This window comes from Gopherus evgoodei, chromosome 7 (genome assembly GCF_007399415.2).
Source record: "Gopherus evgoodei ecotype Sinaloan lineage chromosome 7, rGopEvg1_v1.p, whole genome shotgun sequence".
NCBI lineage: Eukaryota > Metazoa > Chordata > Testudines > Testudinidae > Gopherus > Gopherus evgoodei.
The window spans coordinates 22,663,153-22,673,150 of NC_044328.1; the positions used below are offsets into that span (position 1 = coordinate 22,663,153).

Genomic DNA, 9,998 nt, shown 5'->3' on the forward strand with positions numbered 1-9,998 from the left:
GTTGTGATGAACATTTTATACAGCTCCAGTTCCCAAGGTTTTGACTGAACTAAGTGAAATGCTCTGTACAGGTTTCAAAAAGGGATATTTCAGAAAGAGTTTGAGAAACCCTAACTTCATTTTTGGGGAACCCAATATTCATTTATAATTTCATTACTCTATAGCAAGACAGCTTGGCATCTAGGTTCAAGGTCTTTAGTAATGCAGCTTTGTGAATCATGTAGTTAGTTACCACCCATTCATCCCCCAGAGCATTACTTGCACATCCATTCTCTGCAAACTCAAAAAACAAGGAAACCAAAGGTTGCTGGTGAACCAGTGCTTCCCAAACAGGAGGGAGGAGGATAGGTTGCACAAGGCACTTAAAAAGTGGACTAACCCCAGATATAGATAATTTCAAATGGGCTGCAGTGTTTTCAAATATCGATTGGATTTATATCTGAAGATGGTTATACGATCTGATGATGCAGCATGTGGGGAGATTCAGATTTAAGAGTAACCTCTGCCTAGGCTCATGGGGGATCAGTCATATTTCAGAGATGCGGAATGAGTTGAGGTCACATTTCATTTGACCTTTGGAGTAATGGAGAACAGTACTAATTACACTCTCTTATCACCCCCATAATCAGCTTCCTGAAACAGTTTGGCAGTTTTGCATATTTTATTCTTATAGTTGCTGAAGGGGCAATTATAACACGGGAGGGGAAATTAAGAAGACAATGCCAGACCAAGATGAAAAAGCATGCAAGAGGTTTTGGAATGCCCAAAATGCATTGCAATTCTGATCATGAAAACTTAGTCTGATCTGAGTTTCCTTTGGAAAATTTGGCTCAATGAATTAAGGTAATCTATATTTTCAGATAAGATATTTACAAAATAGCTTTATTTTTCACGGGTTAAAAGTTGAGAACATGTTATGTAATTTGACTTCTGCATAATGAAAATATGTTCAGTACAATAAATCTTCCTATTTTGTATAAATTAACTTTTAAGGAACTTCTTACGAAAGAGTTGAAAAAATGTGGAGGCTCTAAGAACATATTTGCATCAAGCCCCTAACAGTTTTAGTATCACACACTCCAGATGTGCTTCATTATTGTCATCTTGATTTCACTTACTTTACTAACATTTCTTCTCTCTACACTAATATCAATTGCAAAGGTTACAGTATGAATCCAAATGAAAAACTCTCCAAAGCTCATAGTTAATAGCACTTTTCTTCTGTAATTTTTGCAGTGTTTTTTTTCTGTATCTTCATTTAGCTTGAATTATATCTTTGTGGCTGGGATCTAGAGAAACAGGGACTAATTCTCCAAGATCAGAATTTAAATTAGATCCCTCATGTCAGATAATCTGGCAGGCTTTTTAAAATGTCCTCTAGTTGGAAGAGACCTTTTTCATGAGTATTAGAACAAACACAGTTTGCTAATTTTATATCAATTGATTATTTTTAAATGGATTTTAATTATAAAAAGTGACATATACTTTTCATGCGGATGATACTGATTAAAGGAGAAAAGAAAATGGAATTATGAGAGATGTTAGCACTGTAAACACTGATAAGCATAGTGTTTGAGGACATTTGTTTTCCTCTAGTCCAGGAACAGTTGTGCTTTTTTAATGTACTTTTCTTTCATGTAATTTCTAAGCACATTTCTCCAGCCTGACATTTAATCATATCTGAACCAATGTCTGGGTGAAAGTAGTTACTCTAATCTCCATTACAATATATCAACATACTACTGAAATAGCAATACTGAAAAATTATGAGACAGTCACTTAAACTTTACCTATTAGTAAGGATGAAATTAGCAGGTTCACTATCTGAGTCACTTTGGAAATTACTATTATGATCATAGCCCAGTTTGAATTTAAAATATTAAAAATGTCATGAATAATATATATAAAAATGCTTCCTTCCTATTTAAAACTATTATATTGAAAAATGCAGAGAAATTTTAAATTTATTTGAGGTTTTTTTTTCTTCTAGTGTTAGGGTAATCATATTTCCCTGCATGTCGGGCTGGCCTGTTCCCTGCCCCTCTTCCCTCCTCCTGTGCACAGGCCTGACATTGCCGCTTGCCCAAACCCTGCCTGCCCCTCCACGTGGGCCTGGAGTCAGGGTCTCCGTCCCCCCCCACATGTTCCTCTGCACCCTGCTAGAGGTGTGTGCTCCACTTTTTTGGCAAAAGTAAGCATTTGTCAAAAAAGTCAGGACAACCGAGATAGGACTTAAAAAAGGAACTGTCCTGGCTAAAATGGGACATATGGTCACCCTATCGAGTGTCAAACTCTGTGAAGGGAACTAAAATAATGAAATACTAAAAAGCTATATTAATGGCACATTAAATTTAAGAATTTAAATGCATAAAAGTCCAAAAGTTAAAGGTGAATTGCAAAGGTTTTTGAGAGAGAGGGGATTCTTCTAATCAAGCAATCTCCTTCCACTTCCACAAAAAGTCTGCTTGCAAGATATTTTTAAGAGAGTATATAGATATTGTTTTAAAATGTCTTTAGTGCTGAGTGTTTAAAAAGAAAAAACCCTGACAATTATTACATTCTTAAAATCCTGAGAGATCTGATCTGCATGTCCTGGTTTCTATGTCCCACTGCGTGACATCACAACCATCACAACCATCTTTCAACCTGTATTCATCTAAATCCTAATTTCACTCCTACTTTCTTAAAGTACTTTCTTTTGAGCTAAAATATTGGACTAGTTTATAATACAAATCCAGTTACAAATTTTATGTCTGGCCATAAACTGTGAACCACTATATTCAGCCTGCTCTATCTCTGCTTACAGTCAAAGTGCTCACAAGAGCAAGAGAATTTAGGTGTACAATAGTATATTTTCACTTTAGTGTGCAGGAAATTACACAAGCGTTGCATGTGTGTATGTATGAAGTTATACTCCTAAAGCTCAAAACACAAAGCAAAGTCAGGGTGACAGTGTTGACAAAATGTCTCCTTGAAGATGCTCCAATGGCATCTAAGTTGTGACTTTTTGAGGCTAGTTTAGCAACTTGGCTGGATACACCATAAAAGCTAAACTTTTCCTCTTAACTCATTCCATGTTTTTGTTTAGGTTGAAAGATACTTTATTGTTAAGGAACAATACATCAAACCTTAAACTCCAATTAACCAATAAAAGCTACGACAAGTTGTAAGTTGTGGTGTAATAATTCATTGCAGATGTGGTGTTCAGTGTGAAGGTGAAGATTAAGTGATCTCTTTTCAATTAGGAAGGGATTATTACACAAGTATTCAAGCGCCTGAGTGTAGATGTGCCCATCAAAAATGTTTTAATCAACATAGAAACTCCAGGTTCCGTCCCCCTGCCCTCCAAAAAAAAACAAAACAACAATCCTGAAAACTTGATGCTTTTCTCTGATTTTGTATATTTTTCTATGCAGGCACTGATAAATACATTGGGAGGATTCATTAATGTTTGTAAATCACTTTGAAAATATAGAGCATTTTGTAAAGCTAAATATCATCATTATTAATAAAATTACATAGCCATGTCTTTCTGTACATAGCATGAAAAATAATACTAGTAAGGTGACTTATATATATTTATCCTCTACGCCAATGGTTCTCAAATTTTTGTACTGGTGACCCCTTTCACATAGCAAGCCTGTGAGTGCGAACCCCTTATAAATTAAAAACACTTTTTTAACATATTTAACACCATTACAAATGCTGGAGGCAAAGCGGGGTTAAGGGTGGAGGCTGACAGCTCGCAACTCCCCATGTAATAACCTTATGATCCCCTGAGGGGTCCCAACCCCCAGTTTGAGAACCCCTTTCTATACAAAGTCAATATATTGCATGCAGCGGTGAATTCAGTTCCCTTTGCTGCAGCTACCACAGAAATCAACTCCTATAAGCAGAATTAGTGATAGATAGTAGGAGGATGGTGCTGACTAGCAGGAAAAAAAGTTTATTTTTATTTACTTTTAAAATAACCATCCTGAAATACTGGTTCCTTGGCAACAGCCAGCCAGTTGGGTGTTTCTAATAGGCAGCTTTCATTGAGGGGTCTGCTGGATATACTAAGTACTGTAAGAGAGACAAGGTATGTAAGGTAATATCTTTTATTGGACCAACTTTTGTTGGCAAGAGAGACAAGCTTTTGACCTACACAGAGCTCTTTTTCAGGTCTGGGAAAGATGCTAAGAGTGTTGCAGATAAATACAAGATTGAACGATAGTTTATCATAAGTAGTTAGCACATAATGTCTGGATATACCGCAAGAAGGACAGGAGACTTGTTATGGGTTTTAAGCAGGACACAACTTTCTTATATAGATATCTGGGACTACCCGGCAGATAAAGTGTACAGTGCAGGCAAAACCATGCTTATTCTAATCAATTCTCCAGGGCTTTCAACCCCCCCCCACTTCCCCTTTGTTTAATCCATGATTATTCACACCAATTCTCCAGGGTTTCCACCCGCCCCCCTTTGTTTCCATCCAGGTCCCCCAACCAACCCATGGCTTGGACCTTACCATCTACCAGCCTCACAAGAGGCTTAAGGAGGGCTATGAGAACAGGGGGGCGAGGGGTTGGCTCCCTGCCGTACCGGTCATGGGAGTCCCCGAGCTCCCTCCCCCATTCTGTTTCTTTATCCAATACCTCCTTTTAAGTCCTTGGCTGCCTTCCCTAAGAAGTACCTGCACTGAACATCCACCACAAGGAGGCGCCAGCCATTTGCTTTGCTGCCTCCCCTCCAACCCCACCAGGTTCCCAGACATCTGCAAATGGCCTATTGGCTGGCAGCCCTACTAGGGAGAAAGAACCCATTGTCCTATGTATGCTCGTGAAGGGACACCAGCAGTTGCATTGTCCTTGACCGGATACTGCAGCAACTGCTCTTAACAGAGGACCGCATAGGCGACCCATTCTCTGGATCCTTGTATTGACAAGACTCCTTAAAAGAAAACAAAATAAACAACTTGTACGGTGGAGCCAAAAAATCTCCATTTCGACATTCCGAGGTTCCAGAGAGCCCGCGGCAAACTTGAAATGAGACAAGGTGTCTGCTATGCCATTATCCATGCCCGGCACGTGCTTGGAAGGAAAAACAGATGTTGAAGGTTAAGCGTTGGAGAACAAATGCTGTTACCAACTTTCCAATCTTGTGCAATCTGGAAGTTTGGTGATTGATAATGTATACCACTGCCATATTGTCACACCAATGGCACACATGTATATTAGACCCAAATTAATAATCATTTGTAGCTCCACAATGATACCCCCTTAAATTGACCTAGAAAACTTTTCCACACCCACAAGTCTTACTACATCTGTGTAGTGACTCATATGTAATTGTGTGGTCTGGCTGTGCCAGCCAGTGCCACTGCCAGCTGGGCACAAAAAGCCCTTCCCGTTGCAACAACATTGCAAGCAAAGTTCAGCTCAAAGCCCAGGTAGGTTAATGTTGTGAAAAGGGCCTTCTGTTTTGCCCTTCGCTAGAGGTTTCCCCAACTATTTAGCCAGGGCCTGAAATATGTCCAACAGGTGAAAACACTCATATGACCCAGCTCGCCCTGCGGACAAAAATTGTGCAAATAATGCACTATTTGGTTTAGTCCCGCTGATTGCGCCACTGCCCCAGTGCAACATTGTACTAAATTTCTGAAAAGCTGCACAGGATACTGAACAGTCCATGGGCATAGCCTTGTTGAAATAAAATTGCCGGCGGTAGGCGTGTTAAACAACCACCATTATTAAATACCCAGCAAATACTATTACGTGCCCAGGGCCCTTTTTGGGCTTGTTCCAGTATGACCAAACCCTTGGCACCCTTGGTGTTATGCCCTGGAATCACAGTCTGTGATGCCACCTTATTCCAGTTTGTGTTGCTGCCCTTAATGGAAACTGCTTATGACATGCCTCCAAACATACTGGGTGCCTGCCTAATTATATTCGTCTAATTAACAAAGGCTGGGCTGCTGTCTGTGTAGGCCTGTACCATAACGCCCACCTAGACTACGAGGGCAGCCTCCCAATTTTTTCATGTTCTAGGCACCCTTGGCCTCTTGGGCAGTTCGCTGGTTTTGCTTGCCTTGCCCATGTTTACTGTCTGTCCCTTCCTGTGCCATAGGGATATTACATGCACAAATTGCCTGTGGGGATTCTATATTTAGCTGCACTGAGTTGGTGAACTGCCATTGTGTAAGCTACCCCGGCATAACCGTACTGCAGAGCCCTGCTCCCCCATAGATCCCCCGGGAGTGTCTACTCTGTCCCCTGCGGTTACATGCTCTGATGGCCGATGAGTTGCCATGTGCCCCTTCCTTGTCCTGCTGCTGAAACTTGAGCCCATGCTGGGCCTACCCTGTCACCCTGTGCAAACCCCTCACATCTAGCTGCCTGAAGTTGCTGTTGTAATTGCAAATTAGCTTGCAGCAGCTGTGTAATACCGTCAGTGTCTCCCACTGAAGGTGCCACCCCTAGGTGGTTCTACCCAGGGTTCTCGACCTTCCAGAGTATTTAATACCCCAATCAGCTGACTCCTGTTCCCCTTAGGTGAACTCACTGGATGACTGGTTGAGCATGGTCCCTGGACCTGGCTGTGGCCCCTGCAACTGCCAGGCTGGAAGGCCAGATACCACCTCTGCCACCCCTTTCCCTAACCTCTGTGTGGTTTAGATAACACTCACCCCTGGGATCAGCATTACCGCCATCCCTTGTGTTAGGTGGAAGAAAACATCCTGTTTTTGTAGTGATCTTGTGCCCTTTGAAGTGTTGCAATGCTGTGGAGAAAACCTCAGAAACAACGTCACTGAGCATTTGCTGCACATCTTAGCTGACCACCCCATTAATGCACACAGCCTACTCACGTGAGTGCATGGACACTTTTCTATGATCATTTGCCTCCCTTGGTCCATGAGGCTGCCCTGGGTTATGCCTTAGGTTATTAAACACACCACCCTGGGAAGTAGCAGTCCATGTACTTGTGAGCCCCTTTGCCCCTGCTGCAATACTGTCTGTCTTGGGTTTCCTTCCAGTCCATGGGCTCTCTTGGGGCTGCTCTGCCTGTGCCTGTCACCTTTCCAGCAAGGTATAGGCACGTGAGCAGCAAGCAGCACACAGCCATGAAACAGTTACATTTCTCTTGCCTTGCTCTGTCCCTCTCCCCTCCCACCCAATGTTAATTGTCCCTTGCCTTGCTCCCTCCCTTGCATGTCCAGATTTTCTGCACCCGAACTAGCGAGAGTTTTTAGTTCAAACTCATAGATGTCATGATAGCTGCACAGATGTTAATCACTCACTGAGAACATTTACATCCATGCAGACAGCCAAGATGACCTCATCTGTCGTGCCATAGGGTTTATGTTGGTGGGTTCACTGACCAGACCTGGAGAGTTTTCAGCCATAAAGGGAAGTGCAACTAGAAATAATTTCTGGGAAGACTTCAGCTAGAAATCAGAGCAGATCAGGGAACATGCCATAGAGAGCAGCTATTTCCTACCTCCGCCCCCAACCATCCCCGCTACAAAGCTGATGTTATATGGAGTGGCAGCAGTGAGGCCTCTGCAGTATCCACTCCTGTGCAGCTGTGGTCTTGGGCCCTAGTGTGCCACTTTTTGCTACCCTCCACACAACATAGCAGAAGGGCATGTATGGCTATTCACAATGAATGATACTTCGCTGTGCTTGTCTATGCTGCATATAGCACACAGCAGAAGGTGCAGCCAAGCTTATCTCTAGGAACGTGTTATATGTGGAAGGAGGGGAGCTGTAATGGTAAATGCAGTGTGGGAATGTTCAATGCCTCAGCTAACTCATGGTAACAGTAGGTTTATAATTCATGTAAAGGCCTAGGAGAACAGATTATAGATTGACTCAACCATCTCTGATTGCTTCTCTGTTCACATCAATCACTTACTTGCTCACATGCTGGAAAGATCACAATATCGTCCCTCTCTTTTGTATGATGTATCTCAAAGAGCAATCTTAAAGCAGAAAGGAAATGGTCTTTCTGAATGCTGCAGGTGTACACAACTTCTGCATAGTGTTTGTTTTCCACTCTTATGAGGGGGATGCTACCATAATAAGTCTGACATTTGCTGGACATGTGAAGAGAGAGAACTATTAGCAACTTCAGCCCTGGTCTTGATATGAAAACATCTTTAAGAACTCCAAGTAATACATCAGTGGCAACTGTTCTTTCATGAGCTTCATCTAAGATGACTCCATAGCAGCTCAGAAGAACAGTGGACAAGTTTTGAAAGAAAATGAAGTTTTAATTTAATTTGTTTTTTGCAAGAAAAAAATCTCCTCCATCTCTCACTTAAAACAAAACAAAACCATTTCCAAAACTTTTTCCCTCTCTTTCTCTAGTGAAAAAAACATAAAAATATTAGAGAAAATAGGGTGGCTAAGGAAGGAGTGCTTTTTCAGTGGATAGGTGGAGGGGGGGAGTAAAAGTGGAGAAATGCTACTTTCTCTCACTTTTCCCACAATCTTCCAGTGCAAAAAAGTTAAAAGTAACAGTGTTTTTAACCCACTTTCTGACTTTTTTACAAAAATTTCCAGGGGAAAAGAAAAGGGGACGGGGACAGGGGAGACAGAGAATGTGGGAATTTTCCCAATATTTCAAAATAAAAAACCCTACAATTAAGAAAAATGAAATTCAATGTTTTAAATAAAAAATGTTGTCAAACAACCTTCTGGTGAAAAACTTCATTTTTGACAAAACTCACATTTTTGTTGAAAAAAACTATATAATAAAAATATTTCAACCAGTACTACTGTTTGATTTTAGGCTTTAAGTTTCATGTTAAGGTTTTAAGTCTACTTTGTATTACACCTGCACTACAAAAATGAAGCTTTGTATGATGGGATCTGCATCATGAATGAGTAAAATGTTATATTGTAACAAAAGTGCTAAAGATTTGAAATCATTAACTTTTTAGAAATATACACTTAGAAGATGAGACTGCTACTAGAATGGTTATGAAAGAGACAAGATGGGTGAGGTATTATCTTTTATTGGACCAGTTTCTGTTGATGAAAGACACAAGCTTTTGAACTACACAGGGCTCGTCAGGTCCTGGGGACAGGTCTACACTACACACTTAGTTCGGTAAAAATCCACACCCCTGAGTGATGTAGCTATACCAGCCTTAACCCTCTGTGTAGACAGTGCTATGTCAGTGGGAGAGCTTCTCCCACCAATGTAGCTACTGTCTCTTGCAGAGGTGGAATTATTAAGCAGACAGGAAAGAGCTCTCCCATTGGTTTAGAGTGTCTTCACCAGAAGCGCTATAGCAATGCAGCTGCACTGATGCAAGTTTCTAGTGTAGACCTGCCCTGTGGGAAAGGTAACCAGAGTGTTACAGCTAAGTACAAGGTGGAACAGATTCTTAAGGCATTAACATATATTGTGAGAGACCATTCAAGATGAAGTTGGCAATACCTCTGGAGTTACAGGACAAAGGGGGGTTAGTGAGTTATTTTTGTAGGAGACATAAAGCCAGTGTCTCTGAGTCCATGATTTTTAGTGTCTAGCAAAGTTATGAATTTAAGTTCCCCTATGCTTAAAAATCATGAGAAGCCCGAGGAGTGGAGCCTGGGACTGGGAAGGTAAAAAGAGTGGGACTGGAACCAGAAGCCTGGACTGGAACAGGTCCATGTTAGAGGGGATAGGGCAGAAAAGCTCAAACGTGGCGGAAATGACCAGAAAATTCTCTTCCCACTAAGTCACACTTCCTTCCAGTGCCTGGACTGGAACTCAAGATTCCTGAGTCTCACCATTCCTCTGTTGTCAGCAAACATCCGTGAAACATACTGGCAAAATGTGTGTCCCATTCTCCTCTAGTGATGGTCCACATAAGAGATGATAACTTACTGTTGCTATTGGTTAGTCTGTTAGATCAAGTAGCAAGGGTCTGCGTGGTGGATCTAAAAGTTCCAATCCATATCTGGGTCAAAATGGTGCCACATAATGGGATTTCTGGGTTTTTTTTTTCAGTTTGCATTTTT

The 9,998-nt window shown here is 41.4% G+C and overlaps 1 pseudogene; it reads right to left on the bottom strand.

The window, feature by feature from the left end:
- Nucleotides 1-1,047: 1,047 nt before the first annotated feature.
- On the bottom strand, nucleotides 1,048-8,232 carry LOC115654515 (annotated as a pseudogene).
- Nucleotides 8,233-9,998: the final 1,766 nt, after the last annotated feature.